Genomic DNA, 26242 nt, shown 5'->3' on the forward strand with positions numbered 1-26242 from the left:
CCTCCACCAAATGTGGCACAAATTCCACAACAAAACAACCTGTATATAAAGAGGACCAGCACTCGGTCAAAGGCTGTCACTAGGGACAAGTTGGTGGCTGGGCTGCAGGCAAAACAGCACAGAACTGAAAGAGGAACCAACTTCTTAATTATACATGTCCCCTTATATAAGACCAGGTATAGTTAATCTGGTGTATTTATGCAGATTGTCAGCAAGGAATAGTGGATTGATCATGGGCCTTGGAACTAGAAACTTCTGACTGATGTTGGAAAGTCACATAATCATGAGTAAAATTCTGCTCCTAATTACCCTTGTGTAAATCCAGAGTCACTCCACTCGGGTCAAAGGGGGACAGTGTAGCCCTATGGATAGGAGTTGAGAGATGTGGTGTCTAGTGTTGTCTCTGCCATTGACTCACTGTGTGATGATGGGCAAGTCATTGCCTCATAGACTTTAAGGTCAGAAGGGACCATCATGGTCATCTGGTCTGACCTCCTGCACATTGCAGGCCACACAACCTCACCCACCCACTCTTGTAATAGACCCCTAACCTCTGGCTGAGTTACTGAAGCCCTCAGATCATGGTTTAAAGACTTCAAGCTACCATTTATACTAGTTTAAACCTGCAAGTGACCCATGCCCCATGCAGCAGAGGAAGGCAAAAAACCCCTGGGGTCCCTGCCAATCTGACCTGGGGGGAAACTCCTTCCTGACCCCAAATATGGTGATCAGTTAGACCCTGAGCATATGGGCAAGAACCACGAACCAGACTCCTGGGAAAAAATTCTCTGCAGTAACTTAGAGCCCTCCGCATCCAGTGTCCCGTCTCTGGCCATTGGAGATATTTGCTGCTAGCAGTCACAGATCAGCTACATGCCAGTGTAGACGGTCTCATCATACCATCCCATTCATAAACTTATCAAGCTCAGTCTTGAAGCCAGTTCAGCTTTTTGCCCACACTGCTCCCTTGGAAGGCTGTTATAGAATTTCACTCCTCTGATGCTTAGAAAACCTTTGCCTAATTTCAAGCCTAAACTTGTGGATGGCCAGTTTATAGCCATTCGTTCTTGTGCCAGCATTGGCCTTTAACTTAAATAACTCCTCTCCCTCCCTGGTATTTATCCCTCTGATGTATTTATAGAGAGCAATCATATCTCCCCTCAGCCTTCTTTTGGTTAGGCTAAACAAGCCAAGCTCTTTAAGTCTCCTCTCCTAAGGTAAAAAGAAAAGGAGTACTTGTGGCACCTTAGAGACTAACAAATTTATTTGAGCATAAACTTTCGTGAGTCTCTAAGGTGCCACAAGTACTCCTTTTCTTTTTGCGGATACAGACTAACACAGCTGCTACTCTGAAACCTCTCCTAAGGTAAGTTTTCCATTCCTTGGATCATCCTACTAGCCCTTCTCTGCACCTGTTCCAGTTTGAATTCATCTCAGTATTCCAGATGAGGTTTCACCAAGTGCCTTGTACAAAAGTTCTAACATTTCCCTGTCTCTGCTGGAAATACCTTACCTCATGCATCCTAGGACTGCATCAATCACTTGAGTCTCAGTTTTCCTATGTGTAAAATGGCATTAATAATACTTATATACAACATGGGGTTGTTGTGAGGGTTAATTAGTTAATAAACTAAAATCGTCCTTGGTGTATCTCAGGTCAGTGGAGTTATACCAAGGATGCATTTGGGCCAGACTCTGATGGTAGTTACATCAGCATAAATCTGGAAGAGTTACTCCACTTTCAGACCCCATTCTCCAAGCAGATGTGCCAATATGCCCCTTCTGGGGTCCCACTGACTCCAGTGGGTCTTTGCCTGGGTGCATCTGCTTGCAGGATTGGAGCCAAAGCACTGTCAGAATCTGACCCACACTCTATAAAGTGTTCTGAAAATGGAAAGTACTAAATAACACTCTCCTGGGATGAAACAGGCAGGAATCCTACAAAGAAGAGATGAGAAGCCAGGCTTCCAAATAGTCGTATGCCATGTGCTCTTGTTCTGGAATCCCATTTATGCTTTTCCTGAGAAACATCTTCCTTCAGATAGCTCTCTCTTCTGAGTGAGTCACAGCCAGTGAGTGAAGCAGTTGCATCAGATGGTATTTTTCCATCCTTTCCCCGTTGTTACATAACGCTGCACATTTTAGAAACACAGTTCAAGGGCAGCTTCTGTGCTGAAGCCTTTGTCTATTGTTGATTTCTTCAGCCCTCACATTTATGATTTGGGAGTATCAAAATATTCTCTTGGAGGGTTTGTTACTATAATCGGGTGGATGATATATACTTCATATATACTTTACTTTCAAGTGAGCTCTGTAATGTGCACTGCAATAGAATTAATGCTATGAAATCAGGTCTACACCAGATTTCTGACCCAATAGCCTCCACCCCTTTGCATCCATAAACACCCAAATAATATGCCTGCATAGGAGGGGACAGGCAGAGAGGAAAGAGGAGGGAGGGAATATCAGTCTCATCCCCTCAGTCCCCTCGGGGGAGGGGGCGGAAACAGGCAGGACAGAGGCAGAGCAGGGGTGGGAAGAGGCGGGGCGGAGGCTGGGGGTGGAGTCGAGCACCCCCCCCCCCCGAGTAGAGGGGAAGTCGGCGCCTATGGAGAGACTGGCTGTATTTGTAAAGCAAACAAGCGTCCAGAGTCACTTAATCAAAAGCACTTGCAACCAACCCTCTCCTAGGCCTCCTTGTGCCAAGTCTGTATGGCTAGCAATCTTGACACAGCTACACTGCAGTGAAACACCCACGGCACCAAGTCGCAGAGCCCAGGTCAGCTGACTCAGGCTCGTGGGGCTCAGGCTGCGGGGTTAAAAATAGCAGGGTATATGTTTTGACCCAGGCTGGAGCCCAGGATCTGAGACCTATTCCCCCTGTAGGGTTTCAGAGCCCAGGCTCCAGCCTGAGCCCGGACATCTACACCGTAATTTGTAGCCCCGCAGCCTGATCCCCACAAACCCAAGTCAGGGGACTGCAGCTATGCTACAGGTCTTTTATTGCAGGGGAGACATGCTCATAGGAGCTAGCTGATGAGTGCAGAGAGCTCTCCCACAAAGAAAGAAGCGAACTTCCTAGGAACAATCCTCAGGGATCATAACAGTAATTTCAAAACATTCACTTGCTTGGAAAAGACAAACAGTAGCAGTTTGGAAAAAACACACTTCGCTGGGGAGATCAATGGGAACTTCAGGGGTGCAGTTAATACAGGTTCGTTATCTATTCATTATATTCAATGGTTTGTTTAGTTCCGTGGCACCTTAGGAGCAAGGCCTCAGCTATCAGGAACATTGCTAATGTCAGACATCTAATATAATGGACTGAGCATGGGGTTTGGAGTCAGGAGACCTGGGTTTTATTCTTGGCTCTGTCACCTTGATCTGATCACTTAACCTCTCAGTTCCCGAGTCTTTTCAATGGAGATAATAATCCTTACCCCCATTGTTTGTTTAAAGTGCTTTGCGACCGACCCATGAAAAGTGCGATGGAAACACCACGTATCATTTGCATCAAGCTAACGTGGGAACATCTTGGGAGCAGGTAAATAAATCAGACTCTTAATGGTATGGGTATTCACATCATCAAAGAAACCTCATGCAGAATCTGACACACACCAGGGTGGGGAGGCTTAACTTTAGCAGCCTGCAGCGTGCACTGACCTAGGTCCAGAACAGCTGTGTGAACTAACCACCATAGCCACCAATGACCCTAGGGTTTCTTATCAGCTCCTGCTTTCCCACAAGCTTTTATATCAGTGCCAGTTTATCTACTCGGGCTAGAAATAAGGCAAACGTTTTGACCAGTGAGGGTTATTAGCCATTGGAATAACTTTCCAACGGTTGTGGTGGATTCTCCATCACTGTCTATTTTTAAATTGAGTGGATTTTTTTTGTAATCATTCAAATGGACCTCAGTTCAGGGAAGTCCTATAGCCTGTGTCATGCAGGAGGTCAGACGAGTTGATCACAATGGTCCCTTCTGGACTTATCTGTAAATCTTCCCCTCTCTTAGGGTGTTATAAGGCCACCCATCACCATAGTATCTGACCACCTTCCATGTAAAAGCAATAGCAAAATCTTTGGTGGACTTCATGGAGTACCTTGCACTGATCCTTTTGGGGGGCTCAAGACACTGCTTGGCATAGGGTTTTATGGTTTGTTTGGTTTTTGTTGTTGGATTTTGGGGGAGGGTTGGCTGCTTGGTTGGGGTTCTGGGATAACAGAGCATGTCAGTGTGAAGTGACAGTCTTATGATGGAAAGGCATTTGTCTGAGGCAGAACGACTTAGGAGGGTGTGATGGAATACACACCTGTATTCACATTCCACACACTAGTGTAATAATCTTTGTACATGGTATGTCTTGGAAGATATCATTTGAAAACTCGTAATTTGCTGGTCAGTATTGTCCTGATAAAACATATGTGGCCACCCTGTAATGTGAAGTTATAAGATTGTATGATGTTATTAACACATGGTCTAAACCCCACCCAGGCAGAAGTTGGTAAACAGGTCTGTCCTATACAAAGGAATGTGTGCTTGCACTAATTTACATTTAAGCAGTAAACAGAGTCATCAGACAGGAAGGGGAAACAAAGGAAGCTCCAACAGATGGGGAACACAGCAGGGAACATCCTTCCACATAGACACTTTGTCTCCTGGTTCTCAGCTAGAAATGTTTTTCAAGAGGGGGACTGAAACTATAAAAAGCAGGGGTGTATATCTCTCTCCCTGTTTGTCTCTGCTATCGCACTTAAGAAGACAAAGGAAAGCAGCTGTTGGACTTTGGGGGGTGGGGTCCTGACCTGATGAGTTTGGTCAGTAACCTTACTGGAAGCATGTGACGAGAAAATGTACTTGATTCTAATATAGTTTGTTAAATTAGGCACTAGTGAGCATTTGATCTTTATTTTTCTTGTAACCATTCCTGATTTTTATGCCTCATTACTTGTACTCACTTAAAATCTATCTCTTTGTCATTAATAAACTTGTTTTATTGTTTTATCTAATCCAGTGTGTTTAAGATGAAGTGTTTTGGTAACTCTATTTAAAATAATAAGGTGGTATATTATTCCCTTAAATGAATAATGGATTTAAAATATTTGTATTGTCCAGGAGAGGGCTGGGCAGTACAGGACATACATTTCTGGAGGGAAATCCAGGACTGGAGGTGTGTTGTGGTCACCCTGCAGTATAACCAAGGCTGATGAGAACCAGGCTATAACTGGCAGGGTGCAGTTACACACAGACACTCAGGGTGTGGCTTGCATGCTGAAAGGCTGTTTGTGAGCAGCCCAGGTGGCAGCTACTTCAGCAAGGCATCCAAAGTTGCAGGGCAGGGATGACACAGCCCCCCACCAGTCGGAATTATAGCCAAGTATGTCACAGAGGGTTATCAGAAAAAGGGTAAATGTTGTATTGCATGGTGGGCCAATTTAAAGCGGTATGCTGGTATTTTTGTTGGTGTGAGAAGTTCCTTGTAAATTCTGAAGCATGATTCTCACGTGAGCATCATCATTATGTGCAGAAGGACAGTGCTGGTCATTACACAGCACCTTTCATGCTCAAGGTATGGCATAGTTCCATGATTCTACAAAGTAACTTGGCAGCCATTTTGAATTGGGCAGTGGGTCTCACACAGCCTTGCACATTAGAATCTGTGCATTGGAGAGGAATTTCAGGATGGCCCTCTATTGTAGTCCCCCTTCCATTCCCCATCATAGGCCCTCCATGGTAAATTTCAACAATTCTGAAACCTTCCTTTTTGATTTCAACCTTTTCTTTTTTCTTTTTTAATTTTTCACTAGAATTAGTTCAAGTTTTGAAACAAAAAGTCATTTCCAACAGGAAAACCAGAATTCTTCATTTTGAAAATGCCGGATGGGACATTTCAACTATTTAAAAAAAATTTTTAACATTTTTTGCGAAATTTGTTGTAACTGACCCTCTCCTGGCAATAGTTTCTATTTACACTGATCATCATTTTCCAGCAGGTATGTGCTGAACAATACTCAACCAGCTCTTGGCATAAGAAGGTTCAATGGGCATCTTTATGAGAAGTAACAAGGCCCTTTGTACTCTGGTCCCGCTCCTCTCCGTAGCTTCCTTGTTCCAGCTGTTTTTTTATTTCCTTGGGAAAATTACTAGACAAATACCAGCACAAAACTCAGCTGAAGCTATAAATCTTCCAATCATTAAATCCCTTCTACTGAATGACAGCTCTTATCACATTCTTTGGATTAACTGAGTAATAAAATAAGACACCGTTCATTGCTTGTGTAGTATATGAGATCTGGGAGTGCTAGGGGGAAGCTAAATCAGTTTACAAAACTGGCCTCAATCAAAATGGATGGATTAGGAGCTTAGAAATGGGGTAGGTAGTTTGGTTACCGGTACTGGAATAGGTAGTTTGAAGTTAGCCCAGGTGGATAGTGACTGTATGTTCTTACAACGTGATGGCTATCTTGTGTGGGTCTTAGGCTGTTTTCTAAGTAGACAGGAGTCCCAACCACAAAACTGCCTTTACAATTCACATGTTTGCTTGGAGAGACTCAGGACTGGACAGGCATAAGGCATAAGACAGCCCCTTCCCCTCAGAGGCTCAGTCAATCAGGCAGCTTTCACCAGCTCTAAATTCACCCCTGTGCAGGGACGCAGCACAAAATCCATGCACCACTTAAGTCTCCCTGAGGGTTTAGGAGAAAGTGGAGCTGCACAGGCTTTGCCTGAGGTTGGATTTCGCCCTATAAGAAAGAAGCCCCTCATGTGAAAAGTACTCAACCTGTTATGGCTGGTGCTGGGCAAACAATTCCCAATGAACAATTTAGTAAGCAAATGTCATCCTTTTTCCTCTCTGGCAATTACTGACAGAAAGTGAGTTCCTGTTCACACAGAGGAGGCAATGTGACCTAGTGGACAGCACGTTGGACTAGGGCATGGTAAGAAAAAATGAAAAAAATTCAGTTTCAATTTGCAGCTTTTTCTTTTTTTTAATTTTCTCAGTGGCCACTAAACTGAAAAATTCAATATTTGCTCAGCTCTAATGACAAGGGTAAATTTTTGGACATAAGTGGATGACAGTTGCCCTTTAATTTGACTTGTTCTCTGTTAAACCATTGCTTGAGACAGTCCAATGAGGGTATAGCATGTCAGCCAGTCTCTCTATGCAATCTACTATAAATTCCTTCTGACTGAATGTAGCATTATTTATCATTAGCGGCAAACAAGTAGACTGTGAGAAAACTCACATACACTTAAAGATTTCTTTAAAACATAGGAGTAGCAAGTTAAAGGAGTTGCCAAGTGCATTAACAGTAAAACACTCTGGACATTAATAACAAGCGCCTTAAGTACAAGTGATCATGACTTTAATCACATTTATAATGTGCGAACAAAATAAAGTCAGGATTACTGATATCAGATAATAGGCACTGTAGAAAATTGATACGGGAGCCAAAGGAACACAAGGAGAACGCTATGGCCAGAAGAGTTAAGGACATTAAACAGGCATTTTTGAAGTGTATTAGGAACAAAAAGAATCCTAACAGTGGCACTGGTCCATTACTAGATGGAAATGATAGACTTATCAAAGGCAGAAGTGTTCCATAAGTATTTCTGTTCTGTATCTGGGAAAAAAACAGATGATGTAGTCATAACATATGATAACACTCTTTCCATTCCACTAGTATCTCAGGAAGATGTTAAACAGCAGCTTCTAAAATTAGCCATTTTAATATAATCAGATTCAGATAACTTGCATCCAACAGTTCTAAAAGAGCTGGCTGAGGAGATCACTGGACCATTTCTGTTGATTTTTAAGAAGTCTTGAAACACCGGGGAAGTTCCAGAAGACTCAAAGAAAGCTAAAGTTGTGCCAATATTTTGAAAGGACAAATGGGACAGCCCAGATAATTATAGGCCTGTCAGTCTGACATTAATCCTGGGCAAGATAATGGAGTGGTGGATACGGGTCTTGATTAATAAAGAATTAAAAGAAGGCAATATAATTAATGCCCATCAACATGAGTTTATGGAAAATAGATCCTGTCAACCTAACTTGTTATATTTTTATGAGCTTACAAGTTTGGTTGATAAAGGTAATAGGGTTGATGTAATATACTTACACTTGTGTAAGGCATTTGACTTAGTACCATATGATATTTTGATTAAAAAATTAGAAAGGTATAAAATTAACATGGCACACATTCAATGGATTAAAAGGTGGCTAACTGATAGGGCTCAAAATGTAATGTAAATGTGGAGTCATCATTGAATGGGTGTGTTTCTAGTGGGGTCCAACAGGTTCTTGGCCCTGTGCTTTTTACATTTTAATTAATGACCTGGAAGAAAATATAAAATCATCACTGATAAAGTTTGCAGATCACACAAAAATTAGGGGGAGTAGTCAATAATGAAGAGGACAATCACCGATACAGAGCAATCTGGACCATTTGGTAAGCTGGGCGCAAGCAAACAATATGCATTTTAAATATGGCTAAATGTAAAAGTATTCATCTAGGAACAAAGAATGTCGGCCAGACTTACAGGATGAGGGACTCTATCCTACGAAGCAGTGACACTGAAAAAGATTTGAGGGTCGTGGAGGATAATCAGCTGAACATGAGCTCTCAGTGAAACTGTTGAGGAATATCTCTGTCTGCTGCCATTTTGTGTCCCAGCTCAAATGTAGAATCTTTCAGAGTGAACCACTGTGTGCTCTCTCATTGTTTTCCTTAGTCTGAAAAAAAAAAAACATGTAAACTGACAACTACATGTGCTGTTCCTCGTGTATAGGGTAATACATAACAATGTTTGTTTAAATAAACTTTTGAAATTCCTCACATAATGGAAAGATTACTGTATATTTCTGATGAAAACTTCTAGAATGTCTGTAACGTTACCTGATTTCAGGTTCCAGGGTGAGTTTTTCCAAAGAGCCCTCTGTGACTTAGGAGCACAAGTCCCTTGGACTTTCAGTGGGACTTGAGCTCCAAGATGCTTTTAAATATTCCACCCTCAGCAAACACATTTATTTTGCCCCAAAGTAAATTCAGATATTTAGGCTGAAATTTCAAAAGGAGCCTAAAAGAGTTAGGTGTCCGACTAAATCAGTAGGAGTTGGCTACCTAGCTCCCATGGCTCCTTTAAAAATCCCATCCTCATTAAGAAATGCTATTGCCTACCAGATAGTACACTGGGTTAGGACTCAGGAGACCAGGTTTCAAGTACCCATCTCTGTCACTAGCCTGCTGGGTGACCTTGGGCAAGTCACGTAATATCTCCGTGCCTCAGTTTCCCCCTCTGTAAATGAAGATAATGATACTGCCCTTGTTTGTAAAGTGCTTTGAGATCTCCTGATGAAACGTGCTAGATAAGAGCCAGGTGTTGTTATTACTCATAGAGCTGCAAAATGCTGACACAAACGGGAAGCTGGATAAGGCCCAGATCATGCAAAGATTACACCTGTGCTTAACTAACTGGCTGTTCAAGGAAACAGACTGTATATAAAAGTGCTGCCAAATGCAAAAAAGAAGCAAATTGCAAAACACGAGAGTTTTTTTCCTCTAATCTCCGTTAATTACAACAATCGTGTGCATTTCTTGTAATATAAACAGGCAAAAAAAAAAAGAATTCAGACAGACATGCTTTTTAAAATTGACAGTGTCTCTCTAATTTTACTTCAGATTTAGGGAAATACATTAGGAATTACACTGCTTTATTCATATTACTACATGGGGAGATTATAGTTGCCGAATTTTATGTATTTTATTTAAAAGCTAATAAAGTATCCAGTGAAAAAGCTTGAGTATATTAAATGTTCCAATCCAAAAATGCCTTAACATATTGGGCAGTGAAACATCATCTATATTTTTATCAGCTGTCTTTGCAGCAGTGGCTAAATATGGCTTGTACGTGCATGGCATTTTTCCCCGTTTGTGTAGATCCTTTCTGTTCTGTAAGGCAGTCCTCTGCATTACAGGCTTTATGTGCAACCACAAACTCATTTTGCCCCCAGTTCTTCCCTTTGTCCTCAGATGACTGAGCTCTGATTCCAGATTTGTGCATGCAAATTAAATTATTAAAACGAACAGTGCATCTGTCTTCTCTTATTTATTGTATCCAATGCCATGGGGGATGCGCTTCCGATTATAAAATAGGAAAAGATAAATTTAGCCAAACGAGCACTTTATACTGTAAACCGGCATAGTCCCTTGTGCCTCATGGACAGCAGTAGGGCTGAGCATTCTCCAATTAACAAAATTGGGCTAGCTTCCCAGATGGCATAAATCAGAACAGCTCCAATCAATGGAGCTATCTGATTTATACCAGCTGAGGATATATCCCAAACTCTGTTAAAGTCAGCAGAGCTGTGCCAAGTTACATCTGGCAAGGTTCTGGCCTTTCATGTTTTATATTTCAATGTTGATTCATCCACAGTACAGCCTAGAAGAATATGGGGTTATTTTTTTCAGTTTTAAAATAAACAGGAGCAGCTCCGTGAGTTTCAAAGCTATGATTTAATCTGAGCGGGGGGAAAATATCAGCCCCAACCTGAAACAAATGTAAATATCAAACAACCGTATTCAAACACAGACTAAACAATGGGGAAGATAGAAGGAAATGCAATGCCCTGCATGGTTCATGTCAACTTCTGAGAAGCAGGTTTATGGCCATGTGAAATCTTGCCAACCCAATTCACAAGTCAGCCGCCATTAACTATTTACAATCATTATTGCCATCTGCAATCTACTAGAAGGTGGTGGGCAGGGAGTATTCTCTTTGCCCTGGTTGTGTGGTATTATTTTTAGCTGTTCTTATTCAGGATCACATAGAGTTGGAGGAGTTAATTCACATTTTAAAAGTACATAAAATCATGACGTATTATTACACTCCAATTCATTAATAAATAGACGTTCTGATTCTCATTTACAATTAAGCCCCTTTATGCCCCCCGCCTGTGTAAAGATAAGCTGGAAGTTGCTAGTAGAATTGAACACACAAGACAATGCACAGATCCAAGACATCCGCTATATGATCTAACACACGGGTGGGTAAACTTTTTGGCCCTAGGGCCACATTGGGTACAGAAATTGTATGGAGGGCCAGGAAGAGAAGGCTGGGGGAGGCTATGCCTCCCCAAACAGCGAGGCGTGGCCTGGCCCCCGGCCCCATTCTGGCCCCCTGGAACTCCCACCCCCATCCAACCCCCCCTGCTCCCCACCCCTCACTGCCCCCCAGGACTCCTGTATCCTATCCAAACACTCCTGCCCTCTGCCACCTGACCGTCCCCCTGGGACGCCCATCCCCTATCCAATCTTCCCTGCTCCCCACCCCCTTACTGCCCCCCTGGGGCCTCTCCGTCCCCTATCCAACCCTCCCTGCTCTCCCTGCCCCACGTTACCTGTGGGGTGGGGGAAAGGGGGACTGTCCTTTCTCTGTGTGTTTGCCCTGCTCGTTTGGCTGCTCTCCCTGGCAGTCGGGCAGGGCTCGCTGTGGACAGGGGCCAAGCATGCTGGAGGTGGAGGGGGGACCTGGTTTACTCTGCCCCTGTCCCTGGCACCAGGACCCAGGCCCCTCGACCACCCCTCTGAAACCCTCCCCTGCTCCTCGCCTCCCACCCCTGCCCCCGGAACTCCCCCTGACCACGCCACCCTGGAGCACCAGGTCTGTCTGCACTATAGCCGTGCCACCCGGCTGGAGAGCCTGCCACGTTGCCCAGGTGCCCCCCAGCAAACTATGACTGAGAGGGAGGCAGGGAGGGAGGGGAGCAGAAGGGGAGGGGCCAGGGGCTAGGCTCTGCCCCGCTCACCATGCTGCCTGCGGGGAGTTGGGCTGGCTCCTCTGCAAGCCTGTCCTGACCCCGCTCCCTGGCAGGAGCTCAGGGGCCAGAGGGAAGGGACCTGCGGGCCGGCTGTGGCCCGTGGGCCGTAGTTTGCCCCCTCTGATCTAACACCACTGACGTCTCAGCCAAGATTTCTTGCCACCATTAAAGCCCTCACGTTGTCACCCAAACAGACAAGAGATCAGTTATGGCAAATGAGTAGAGAACAATCCTGTAGCCTCTGGACTCTGGCTCCAATCAGTCGAGCCCCTATTGCCCGGTGCAGATCAGCCTGGGACGGTGTAGCACTGCCTCAATCTACTCCACCATGGAGTTGCCGCGTTTAGAGATGTGATGATCAAGTGGGGCTCCATCACTGGCCCCAATACCTGTGACTGCGGCCAAAAGCCTCAGAATATGAAGCACCTCCTGCCAGAGATTCCCAGGACAGGGGCTGAAAAGTCAAATCCCTTTCACGCAGCTAAGCACAGACACTCCCACCAGAGTGTCTGGGAATGTTGACTTTACTGCAGACAGCTGGGACGAGGGCAGACTGGATGCAGCAATGTAATGCGTGTGAAAGTGGCTGGTGAACGGATGCAGGGGACCCAGCAATTCCCAACCTCACTTGGGGTGTATTTAACCCATTCATGCTACAGCAGTGACCCAGCATTCTTAAGATTCTGGGTTTCCTCCTATGCCACCGACTTACAAACTAAGCCTGTCTGTAGCCTGACAGGTCCTTATGCAGGGAGGTGCTCAAGGAGTCTCATTTGCAGAGACTGCTGCTTTTCGTGCAACCCCAGGGGACACAGCACTTCAAAGTGAGCGGAGAATAGGGTCTGCCATTGCATCTCCTCCAAACCTTGCATTGGTCCATGGAATGGGCTGACAGTTTTGAGTGGAACAGGCAGCGCTGGGGAAGGGTTGTGCCAGTTGAGAGACAAATCACTCCATTAAAAGCATATGGAGCATTTTTTCAATCCGATCAGATCTTTGATAAATCAAACACTCCTCAATCCAACCCTACTGCTCACCACACAACAACGATCAATACTGTGTGACATCGCTTTCACCTCATGGTGAGGGGCCGATATTCCAGGTGCAGAGCACCCCGAGCAAGAGCCTTCCCAGCTCCCATGGGCTTCACCAGAAGCTGCAGGTGTTTCGCACCTCTGAAAATCAGGCCCCTGGCATTTGAGTGCCTGACTTCAGGCTCCCAGGTTTTAAAAGTTGGCCTGATCCTATGAGCTGAGGATTCCAGTGAGCAGAGAGGGTGCTCTGCACCTCTAAGGAGCCAGTCTGGACCTCACAGGATCAGGTTCTTCATTAGGGGTGCACTCAAGCTGCAAAATACAGGTCTGGATCCACCTGTCAGGGATGGCCTAGATAATACTTAGTCCTGCCATGAGTGCAGGGGACTGAACTAGATGATCTCTGGAGGTCCCTTCCAGTCCCATGATTCTATCTTGGGTTGTTCAGATCCAGGGTTTTGGTTCAGCCCGTGATTAAGCATAGGGGCCATTTGCAGCTCCAGTTGAGAACTCGCTCCTCCCAGGGAAGGTTAAGGGCTGTTCAGACCTGTGGACTAGGTTTGAGCCCACTCTAGCTTCAAGGCTTTGAGAAGATTTTCATGAGGGGCTTGCAGATTCCTTGGAGGGGCATTTGTGGGAAGTTATTCAAGTGCAGGGGGCATCCTGAAGGAAAGGACAAAACTGATGGTGAGAAAAGGGGAGGGAAGTTGTAGTGAGGCAAAGGGCTGTGGAGAGCATGGGGCGTTTAAAGGGGTGTGGGGTAAAATCAGAGCAGGGATGTAGGCAGGAATGGAGCTGTGCCGGGCCCCAGTTAACAGCCATGACAGATCAGACCAGCAGCAGGCTGGTTTCATTAAGGGATACTGGTTAGATGGGCAACCTCCCCTACACAGCAGGGGCCATCTCTCCTCCTGGAAGGCCCCAAGGCAGATGGTAACTTATGAGAGCCTGCAAACTAGACAAAGCCCATAGAGGGGGGAACTCAGGAAGTAAGGCGGAGAAGTTTAATCACGACCTGAGTTCAGGGGCTGGAGCCCAAAACACAGCGCAACAACTATTTAAAGTGGCAAACGAGGCCCAACTATCCTCAGCTGTAGTGATCTTCTAGGGCCAACCACACTGGTCTAGTGGTAGCTCAGTCTAGACCAGGGATCGGCAACCTTTGGCACTCAGCCCATCAAGGAAATCTGCTGGCAAGCCGGGACAGTTTGTTTACCTGCAACGTCCGCAGGTTCGGCCGATCGCAGCTCCCACTGGCCACGGTTCGCCATTCCAGGCCAATGGGGACTGTGGGAAGCGGCCCATGCCCAGGGATGTGCCGGCCGCCGCTTCCCTAAAATGGGAGGAGAGGTAGATACGCTGGAGGGTAGGGATAGGATACAGAGGGACCTAGACAAATTGGAGGATTGGGCCAAAAGAAATTTGATGAGGTTCAACAAGGACAAGTGCAGAGTCCTGCACTTAGGACTGAAGAATGCATCGCTACAGACTAGGGACCAAATGGCTAGGCAGCAGTTCTGCAGAAAAGGACCTAGGGGTTACAGTGGACGAGAAGCTGGATATGAGTCAACAGTGTGCCCTTGTTGCCAAGAAGGCCAATGGCATTTTGGGATGTAGAAGTAGGGGCATTGCCAGCAGATCGATGGATGTGATCGTTCCCCTCTATTGGACACTGGTGAGGCCTCATCTGGAGTACTGTGTCCAGTTTTCGGCCCCACACTACAAGAAGGATGTGGAAAAATTGCAGAGTCCAGCGGAGGGCAACAAAAATGATTAGGGGACTGGAACACATGAGTTATGAGGAGAGGCTGAGGGAACTGGGGATGTTTAGTCTACGAAAGAGAAGAATGAGGGGGGATTTGATAGCTGCTTTCAACTACCTGAAAGGGGGTTCCAAAGAGGATGGTTCTAGACTGTTCTCAGTGGTAGCAGATGACAGAACAAGGACTAATGGTCTAAAGTTGCAGTGGGGGAGATTTAGGTTGGATATTAGGAAAAACTTTTTCACTAGGAGGGTGGTGAAACACTGGAATGCGTTACCTAGGGAGGCGGTAGAATCTCCTTCCTTAGAAGTTTTTAAGGTCAGGCTTGGCAAAGCCCTGGCTGGGATGATTTAATTGGGGATTGGTCCTGCTTTGAGCAGGGGGTTGGACTAGATGACCTCCTGATATTCTATGATTCTATGATTCCCACAGCCCCCATTGGCCTGGACCAGTGATCCGCAGCCAGTGGGCGCTGCGATCAGCCGAACCTGCGGACACTGCAAGTAAACAAACCGTCCCAGCCTGCCAGCGGATTTCCCTAATGGACCGTGTGCCTAAGGTTGCTGATCCCTGGTCTAGACCCTTGTAGGGGATGTCAAGCCAGGTCTTCTGTGGGAGATGAATCTTTGCTACAGCAGGCCCAACAGTGTGGAAATACCTGCTTTAGCCCATCCTTCCCCATTTTACAATGCCTAAAATACTGTTCTTTCAGAAGCAGTTTTGTTGTTTAAATCATGATTTCTGCAAACAACAGGCGTAGGATATACCTTCCCATCCATCCATCCACCATATGGCCTTCATCCCTGCAGTATATAATGTATAATGTGTAATTCACGTTTGGCCCAATTGGCCCAATGCATTTTTAATGAAGTGCCCCAGTTACCTTGGAGGGGACGCTTTCTGACCTATATCCATTGGAGTTACAAGAAGTTACATCAGGCATGAATTGACACAGGCTGAATCAGTGGAGTTACACAAGGAATGATTTATACCAGGAATGTATTGCACAGAGTTGGGATTTACTCACACCCAGGATGAATCAATGGAATTATGCCAGGATGAATCTGACTATAAATAGACACACAGATACATGTATTTAATTTTACAGGGATGTGTTTTTCAGAAGGCTATATATACTAAATTAGACCAACGGTAACTGCTGAGTTCAGCACGTTTCACACTTTCCCACTCTCAGGTAGTTTTGCACAAATTAAATTTCACACCAGCTCTTGCAAGATTATGAACTTTCCAGGCCAGTTTAGGGGATTCCACTATTTACGATCAAAGTATCTTCGCACTAACTGTGTAATGTGTGGATATAGGGAACATGTTTTTACAGCAATATCAGCTCATTCTATGCTGCAAGAAAAGAGCCCCCATACAGGAAAAACACAAGCCAAAAAATGCATGCTGAAATGACCACATATGCATTGTGTCGCTCTGGTCTGGAAATCCACCTTTCCCTTCTAGGGGTAGGAAGAAGAAGAATCTCTGATTTGTATGGTCAATAAATAGGTCCCCAAAGGCTGCCAGATTTCTCACGAAAGCTCCCCAAAACCATGCAACCAATGTTTCTTTCCCACTTGAAATCCAGTAGGGCCCTCCTTATTCAGGACAAGTTGCCATTCCAGTCTATAGAGTCCACATCCTTGGCTAGTGTAAATTGTCATAGGTCCATTGGTTTTCACCAGTTTATGCCTGTGATGGCAGGTTGCCAGCTCAAATCAGAGCCATAGGCCAATTCACTTGTGTATTCACTTATTAGAATAGGAGAAAGGGGGATGTTACTACATTACATTTACATGGCATATGCCCCAGTAAATTACATTTGCTCTACATTCGTGAAAATTAGTGAAATGCTAATGTTATTGTCTTCACTTATCTGTAACCTGTTGGATTCTATTGCATTACATTATGTATAACCCTGTACTTAATTAACCTTAGATCAAGAGCATGTGTTAGTATTAAGATAATAATTTACTTGTTATATAAACCGCATGAAAACTAATAAAGTATTACTTTTATTGTTTTCACTTATCTATCCCTATCCTAATGTAATGGCAGACAATTGTATTATGTATATTCTTGTAACTAAATTACACATTAAATGCAGATGAAGCCTGGGGGGATATAAATGAGGAAGAGGCTAACTTCAAAGCAATGGCCATTAAGCAACACTGGGAATTCACAGACTGTCTGCATTGCTTATTCTTTGTCAAAGGCAGAACCCATGTGGGTGAAGACACTGTTCAGATTGGCTTCTGTGAGCAGGATCTATAAATGCTGGTTTAAGGGAATGATCCTGCATCTCTGAACTGTTTTGGATTCTAACAGGGTGAATAATAAACAAGTGGACAGAGATCCCCAGAATTTCTCTGAGTAACCCTGAGGAACTTTTAGAAATCTACCAGGTTCCTTAAACTCTGTTAACATTTTGGACTTACAAGCTTTGACTCACCTGTTAATGTATTTTACCTGCTTTAACCTCTCAATAACTCTGATTTCTTTTCTTAGCTAACAAACCTTTAGTTAGTTTCCAGCATTGTTTTTGATGTAAGATCAAGAGTACCCACTGACTGATCCTTTGGGATTGGGAGTAACCTAATGTGAGGTGATTTTGGGGTTCCTCACAAAGTCTAGTTTGTCTGGGCGGCAAGATGCGCTGGAGAGCCTAAAGGGACTGTGTCTGTGACTCCATGGTAAGACTAATATAGTAATCCAGGAGTGCACATGTGTTACTGGCTTGGTGAAATCTAATGATAGAATATACCACCAATTTAAGATGTCTGCCTTATTTTCTGACAGTCTGACCTGAAATGGGCACTCTCAGTTGTGAGTCTCTCAGACTGCACGACACCACCAACTGAGGAGCTGTCCCCCAGTGGGAGTTTTATCAGAGTCAGAAGCACAGACGCAGGCCCTCGATGACTCAAGAAATAACCGCCACAAGGTAAACAGGTAAAATCTGGCTTCCTCCTCAGATGGGGACTGATTCAAAACCTACTGAAATGAGTGGAAAGATCCCCATTGACTTCAATATGATTTCAATCAGGCCCAAGGTGTATTCATCCCTCTTCCTGTAAAAGTGCTGTAGGGCCACCACCTGGGGCTATAGGGCATGGAAGAAAGTTCCCTGCATGCTGTTTCCTAGGGGAGGTTGGGTGATGGGCGGTCCTGGATAGGGGAGGTGTCACCACTACACAAATCTGATGGTCCTTCCCCCAGTACCAGGGCCACGCCGCTGCTGAGTGTTGTCTGATGAGGGGAGGATTCCTCATTTCCCTCCGTCTGCAGTTTCCCAGCGTCAGTCAACCTGGGCACTGTCGAAAGGATACGGGACTGTGTCCTAACATTTAAACTCAGCAGGAAAGCTTCTCAAAGTGCTTCCCTCGTGACAAGTAAGGCTGAGGACTGTGGTGTTGAAATCTCAGCAATAGCTGGCATTTATTATGCAATGAGCACAGAACTAACTAAGCTCAGTTTGTAAACTCAGCTCCCAAGGGTATAGAGTTTTACACTAGCTGGAGACATGGCCCACGGCAGGTGTGGGCCCACTACAAACAAGCTAAGAACAAATCAGAAACAGAGAGATGGTTGGTTTCAGAGTAGCAGCCGTGTTTGTCTGTATTCGCAAAAAGAGATGGTTGAATCCCCATGCATTTTTAGAGTTATTTAATTCATTTGCCTTTTCCAATTCCTTTTAAATCTGAGCCAAAAGATTTAACTAGCTGGGTAAATTGTGTCTGATGGCTCTATCTTTAACAACAAAAGGTAGGACTTCCTTTCCAAAGCTATCAGCCACACTTTCAATCCACCAGCATTAATTTGACTGATGGTTGGTAGCAAGGTTAATGGCCAGTGCCTGAAACAGTTGGCTCTTTGCATATTATTGGTTCTGGTAAAGGTTAAATAAGGACGCTGCAAAAAGCTGCATCAGGATTTGGCAGCCCTCTACGGGAAGTCTGTCTCAAGAAGAGTTTGCTGCAGTTTTTAACGCTGAATTTATTTCTTCAACCCCTCTGGAAATAAAAAGGTGTGAATTCATTACAAACAGTACCAGGAAAACCTGGAAAAGAAAAATCAACTTCTCTCTTTAAAAAAAAAAATGAAAATTTTTCAGCGACCTCTCTGTCTATGTCTTCCACCAGCCTCTTATCTGAGAAGAGGATTTTCTGTGGAGAAAGGGACTAGGCTGGAACCTGGGACAGCTAGGTTCAATTCCCGCCTCCACCATCGACTTCCTGTGTGGCCTTAGGCAAGTCATGTAATCTCTCTATGAGCCTCAGTCCCTAGTTGTAGAGTTAATATCTCCTTCCTCACAGGAGTCCTGTGGGGGGCAACTACATGTGCACAGATATTGTGGTAATGGGGCCCAGATAGGTGTCACATACATTGATAAACTTAACCTCACAACACCTGTGAAGTAGGGTAGTCTTACTAGACCCACTTTATAGATGGGAGACTGAGACACAGAGAGATTAAGTGACTTGCCCAAGATCACATGGACTGTCTGTGGAAGAGCCAGGAATTGAACCCATGTCTCCTGAGTCTCAGGCCAGTGCGTTCATACCAAGACCATCCTTCAATCATACAAGAAAAGCATGTGCTACTCTAAAAATAAGGATGAATGGCCAAGTTGGTTTAAAGAATCACTGACCACTATGAAGCTGAAATAATGGGTGGGGAGGTGACTCATCCATGTGGCAACTAATGGGTCTGTCAGGAGCCCTGTCAGCTGGTGCTCCAGACAGGAGCAGCAGGGTGCCGGGCAAGAAAATTCCCTGATCTACCAGTGACCGAGCAGAAGAGTCCAGGCATGGCAGCTCCTATGAGGGAATATGGGAAACGCAAGCAGATTTTCCAAGCACATTGGGAGGGATCCCCCTATCTCTTGGGCAGGGGGTACTGTCTCCAGCTTACAGATGGAGTAGCTGATACACACAGTTACATGCTAAGGGTCACCCAGCAAGTCAGAATCCAGGACCTTATCTCTCCCCTAGGCAGTAGCTATAGCAGCTCAGAGATTGGTTGCTGGGATGAGGTGAACTGTCCTTTACTAGAGAACAGAGCATGTGCCGACTCTATGATCTACACGAAAGTCTGTGGGGTCATCCCACAGTTTCCCCCAACTCACTTGGGATCCACTGACAAATACTGTGACTGCATTTTTCAAAAGGGCCGGATAATCTGTGGCTATTAATAATATTTGTAACTAGGGAAACTAAGGTAATAAGAGAAGAGTACTCCAGCACCATGCTTCAGGGCACAATCTGACCACCGGCAGGAATCAAGAAGGAATTTTCGTACTCCCACCACATACCTCAGCACTGCCCAACACTGGCTGGGTATATTATTAATGGGATTCGGTTTTTTTCATCCTCTGCTTAAGCCTCCAGCATTGGGCACAGTCAGAAACAGAAGACCGAACTAAACAGACCAGGTCAGATCCAGTAAGACAAATCCGACCTTCTTAGCTTCAAAAACACATCATAGCGTGGACACCAGCAGACAGTGTCAGAAAGCCTTTTACCAGCCCAGACCATCATTGCAACGATCATGGGCCCAAGAGAGCACAAGCTTTAAAGAAAAGCCCCAAGGTAGAAAATCCGATTATGGGAGTAAAAAAAAAATTTTTTAAAGGAAGAACGAAGCACGAAGTCTGAGCTTTTGTCCCCATGTAAAAATGTACAATTATTCTTTGACAGCCAGTGACTTTTGTGAGCGTGGCACATATGGGGGTGGGGAGGAGTGAGAATAGGTTGCTGCTGACGTTAAATATATTGCTAAAGTCCTGCCTGGATACAAAATTTGTCTCTGCATCCAATCCGCGATCCGCAAAAATGCTCCACGGGTATCCACGGATTTGTAGGGCTCTCTACGTTGCCATGTTCTGTAACTAGAGTGTAACTTTAAAGCAAGATATTTGCAAAGCACTGAGGCAACTATCATTTGAGCTAACCAAGATTTGAGAAAGAAAGCCACCCTGAGACCCATCAAGACCACTGCTTTTACTACTCTATAGAGAGGGTTCCTTGATTCAAATATTTTAAGGCCAAAAGGAACTGTTGTAATCCTCTAGTCTGACCACCAACATAGCATGGACATTGGCATCTCGCCCAGTAATTGCTGCATCAAGCCTGTACGCATCCTGTTCATAGAATCATAGAATCATAGAAGATATGGGTTGGAAGAGACCTCAGGAGGTCATCTAGTCTAACTCCCTGCTCAAATCAGGACCAACCCCAACTAAATCATCCCAGCCAGGGCTTTGTCAAGCCAGGCCTTAAAAACCTCTAAGGATGGAGATTCTACCACCTCCCTAGGGAACCCATTCCAGTGCTTCACCACCCTCCTAGTGAAATAGTGTTTCCTAATATCCAACCTAGACTTGCCCCACTGCACTTTGAGACCATTGTTCCTTGTTCTGTCATCTGCCACCACTGAGAACAGCCTAGCTCCATCCTCTCTGGAACCCTCCTTCAGGTAGTTGAAGGCTGCTAACAAATCCCCCCTCACTCTTCTCTTCTGCAGACTAAATAAGCCCCGTTCCCTCAGCCTCTCCTCGTAAGTTATGTGCCCCAGCCCCCTAATCATTTTTGTTGCCCTCTGCTGGACTCTCTCCAATTTGTCCACATCCTTTCTGTGGCGGGGGTCCCAAAACTGGACGCAATATTCCAGATGTGGCCTCACCAGTGCTGAATAGAGGGAAATAATCACTTCCATTGATCTGCTGGCAATGCTTCTACTAATGCAGCCCAATATGCTGTTAGCCTTTTTGGCAGCTAGGGCACACTGTTGAATCATACCAGCTTCTCGCCAATGTAATCCCCAGGTCCTCTTCTGCAGAACTGCCACCTAGCCATACAGTCCCCAGCCTGCAGCAGTATATTGGATTCTTCCATCCTAAGTGTAGGAATCTGCACGTGTCCTTGTTGAATCTTATCAGATTTCTTTTGGCCCAATCCTTCAATTTGTCTAGGTCACTTTGGACCCTATCCCTACCCTTCAGCATATCTACCTCTCCCCAAAGCTTAGTGTCATCTGCAAAATTGCTGAGGGTGCAATCCATCCCATCATCCAGATCATTAATGATGATGTTGAACAAAATCAGCCCCAGGACTGACCCCTGGGGTACTCCACTTGATACCGGCTGCCAACTAGACATGGAGCCATTGATCACAACCCGTTGAGCCCGACAATCTAGCCAGTTTTCTATCCACCTTATAGTCCATTCATCCAATCCATACTTCTTTAACTTGCTGGCAAGAATGCTGTGGGAGACCATATCAAAAGCTTTGCTAAAGTCAAGGTATATCACGTCCACCACTTTCCCCATATCCACAGAGCCAGTTATCTCATCATAGAAGGCAATCAAGTTGGTCAGGCATGACTTGCCCTTACTGAATCCATGTTGACTGTTCCTGATCACCTTCCTCTCCACCAAGTGCTTCAAAATGGATTCCTTGAGGACCTGCTCCATGATTTTTCCGGGGACTGAGACTCTCAGCTTCCTACCTAGCTTCTCCGCCCTAGGTACTCTAGTACCTAGGGCGGAGAAGCTGAGTTTTTAATTATACTTACTATATACATGTTTAGTTCTTGTAACAATGAACAAATGATAATATTGGGTCAAATCCCCAGGGCCCAGATCCTCAAAGGTATTTAGGTGCCTAACTCCAATTGACATCTCACTGAAATACCTTTGAGGAGCCAAGTCCTTTCTCAAGGCCAATCAGTACTCACACCAGTTGTTCTATTGCCTCCAGTGAGAATACTCATATGAGGAACTTGCTCATCAGTGAGAATAAGTGTTCAGAATCTGGCCTTCAGTGACTACTCATGCAAAGCTCCCATTGGCTTCAGTGAGCATTGTGACTCTGAAAACCAGTCGAATTATTTAGATGCCTAAAAATGGACTAAAAAAGTGCCTGACAGTGGGCACCCAAGTTGGGATGTTTTTGCCTAAATGGCTTGTCAGGGTCACTGGACGAGTCATTGGCAGGGCAGAGCTGGGAATTGGATATGTGCCTGAACTACAAAGTTTACATCCAGCTCCAAACGTCGCCAAAGTTTGCAGGTGTTCAGACCCAGGATGTTCATTCAGGCTCATCTTTACTGGGAGCAGAGGTCAAGTCTGACTCCAAATCTTCTCAGCTATAGAGGAGTGTTTCTCAGCTGATGGGTCACGACCCTGCAGCTGGTCAATCAGGGTGGCGGGGAGCAGCCCAAGGCATTGAAAATGTTATTACTCTCTAAAGCAAAGAAAATGCAATTTCCAAAATAACTTTGGGGTAGCCAAATCCGACAACGTCTGCAGCCAAAAGTAGAAGCCTTAGTTGTGTGATGTAGCTCCACCCCTTTCCTATCCACAGCGACCTTCTCCCACTATCTCACTCTCCCACACACCCTTATCCTTCAACCTCTGGAAACACACTCACCCACACATTATATAGGCTTAGTGTTGTTAGCATTGATTCATTTCTATAGTAAAAAGAAAAGGAGTACTTGTGGCACCTTAGAGACTAACCAATTTATTTGAGCATGAGCTTTCGTAAGCTACAGCTCACTTCATCAGATGCATACTGTGGAAAGTACAGAAGATCTTTTTATACACACAAACCATATATATATAATATATGTATATGTATATATATACGTATATAGTATATGTATATATACTATAGTAAATGTCAGAGGGTCTTCAAAAAAGAACTGGATAAGTTCATGGAGGATGGGTCCATCAATGGCTATTAGCCAAGGTGGGCAGAGATGGTGTCACTAGCCTCTATTTGCCAGAAGCTGGGAATGGGAGACAGGGGATGGATCACGTGATGATTCTCTGTTCTGTTCATTCCCTCTGAGGCACCTGGCATTGGCCACTGTCGGAAGACAAGATACGGGGCTAGGACCTTTGGTCTGACCTAGTATGGCCATTCCGATGTTCTTACGCTGTAACATTTTTGGACTCCAAATAAAGGGTCACCAGCCTGAAAAGGTTGAGAAACCCTGAACTTGACCTTACACCTTCTTGTGACATCTCACATCTCAGTCAGTGGCTCCAGTGCCCTTTCAATGTTTATATTACCTCTCTCTTAATAGTCTACCAGTTTGTCTGCGGCATTACTAAATGCGACAGTAACACTGTTCGATTTGGTAATCCAGACCCTGCCTGCATCCTCTCTTCCTCTGTCCTACTTTCCTGCAATACCTCGGCCTCCTCCGGCAATTCAGAGTATAAGAAAACATTATTAACAAACAATGAGTAACAAATGGTGCCGCTGTTGCCTAGTCAGCTTTTGGCTCCTGTCCCACCCCTTGCATAACGACACAACTTTTTGGATCAGCTCCTTGGATACCATCACATTACTAGGGAAGGAAAGGTTCCATCATTCCATTTTCTTTTCCAAAGTAACTTCTATAATCACTATTACCAGCAGGAGAGTGAGTTTGTGTGTGTATGGGGGTGGGGGGAATGTGAGAAAACCTGGATTTGTGCAGGAAATAGCCCAACTTGATTGTCATGCACATTGTGTAAAGAGTTGTCACTTTGGATGGGCTATCACCAGCAGGAGAGTGAATTTGTGTGGGGGGGTGGAGGGTGAGAAAACCTGGATTTGTGCTGGAAATGGCCCACCTGATGATCACTTTAGATAAGCTATTACCAGCAGGACAGTGGGGTGGGAGGAGGTATTGGTTCATATTCTCTGTGTATATATAAAGTCTGCTGCAGTTTCCACGATATGCATCTGATGAAGTGAGCTGTAGCTCACGAAAGCTTATGCTCTAATAAATTGGTTAGTCTCTAAGGTGCCACAAGTACTCCTTTTCTTTCTATAATCACTGTAACCTAGTGAAAAGTACATTGGGCTAGGAGCCAGGAAGCCATAAATTCAAGTCTCTTCTTTGAGCCCTTGATGCCTCAGGTGGGCTGGAAAGGAAAGGAAGACCCTTTCACTTTTAGGGCACCTATTCAAATCCAGCCCATGTCAGTAGTGACCAAAAGGCCTTGTAACATTAGCGATTTAAATGCAGGAATCACATAATAGAGTTCTCCGGCCTGTAATATGTGAGAGCCCAGACTAGATATTCACAATGCTCCTTTTTGGTCTTAACATCTATGAATAATAATACAAGAATAGCACTTAACGAAGGGACAATGAACCTGGGGATTGCACAATTAGCTATATTGTTTGGCTTCCCTATCTTTGGATGCAGGAAATAGTGATGCAGAACGCCAGCTCCGAGTGCTAGCAGCCTTATCTGTCACCTAGTGAATTAACAAAAAGATTCCTGCATTTCCTTACTGTAAGTAGTATGTGAGGTGAGTCTTGTGATAAAAGTACAACTCATGACCTGCCCTCACCTATTGGTATTACCCATTGAGAAACACCCAGATTGATAATGTGGAACTACGGAAAAGGAAACAGTAGTAAATCCTGCTAGTCACAAGTATGAAGTATACCGGACGTGGGTGATGAGATAATGAACTTTCCCAACTCTGTTGCTTCACCACAGCTTTCCCGGTGAAGTTCAAGGTGCTATTTCATAGCCCTGGTCTACACTAGGACTTTAGGTCGAATTTAGCAACGTTAAATCGATTTAAACCTGCACCCGTCCACACAGTGAAGCCCTTTATTTCGACTTAAAGGGCTCTTAAAATCGATTTCCTTACTCCACCCCTGACAAGTGGATTAGCGCTTAAATCGACGTTCCCGGCTCGAATTTGGGGTACTGTGGACACAATTCGATGGTATTGGCCTCCGGGAGCTATCCCAGAGTGCTCCATTCTGACCGCTCTGGACTGCACTCTCAACTCAGATGCACTGGCCAGGTAGACAGGAAAAGAACCGCAAACTTTTGAATCTCATTTCCTGTTTGGCAAGCTGCAGGTGACCATGCAGAGCTCATCAGCACAGGTGACCATGATGGAGTCCCAGAATCGCAAAAGAGCTCCAGCATGGACCAAACGGGAGGTACGGGATCTGATCGCTGTTTGGGGAGAGGAATCCGTGCTATCAGAACTCCGTTCCAGTTTTCGAAATGCCAAAACCTTTGTGAAAATCTCCCAGGGCATGAAGGACAGAGGCCATAACAGGGACCCAAAGCAGTGCCGCGTGAAACTGAAGGAGCTGAGGCAAGCCTACCAGAAAACCAGAGAGGCGAACAGCCGCTCTGGGTCAGAGCCCCAAACCTGCCGCTTCTATGATGAGCTGCATGCCATTTTAGGGGGTTCAGCCACCACTACCCCAGCCGTGTTGTTTGACTCCTTCAATGGAGATGGAGGCAATACGGAAGCAGGTTTTGGGGACGAGGAAGATAGCTCACAGCAAGCAAGCGGAGAAACCGGTTTTCCCGACAGCCAGGAACTGTTTCTCACCCTAGACCTGGAGCCAGTACCCCCCGAACCCACCCAAGGCTGCCTCCTGGACCCAGCAGGCGGAGAAGGGACCTCTGGTGAGTGTACCTTTTAAAATACTATACATGGTTTAAAAGCAAGCATGTGAAAGGATTACTTTGCCCTGGCATTTGCGGTTCTCCTAGATGTAGTCCTAAAGCCTTTGCAAAAGGTTTCTGGGGAGGGCAGCCTTATTTCGTCCTTCATGGTAGGACACTTTACCACTCC

The sequence above is a fragment of the Lepidochelys kempii genome, chromosome 1 (assembly GCF_965140285.1).
Source record: "Lepidochelys kempii isolate rLepKem1 chromosome 1, rLepKem1.hap1, whole genome shotgun sequence".
NCBI classification, from domain to species: domain Eukaryota; kingdom Metazoa; phylum Chordata; order Testudines; family Cheloniidae; genus Lepidochelys; species Lepidochelys kempii.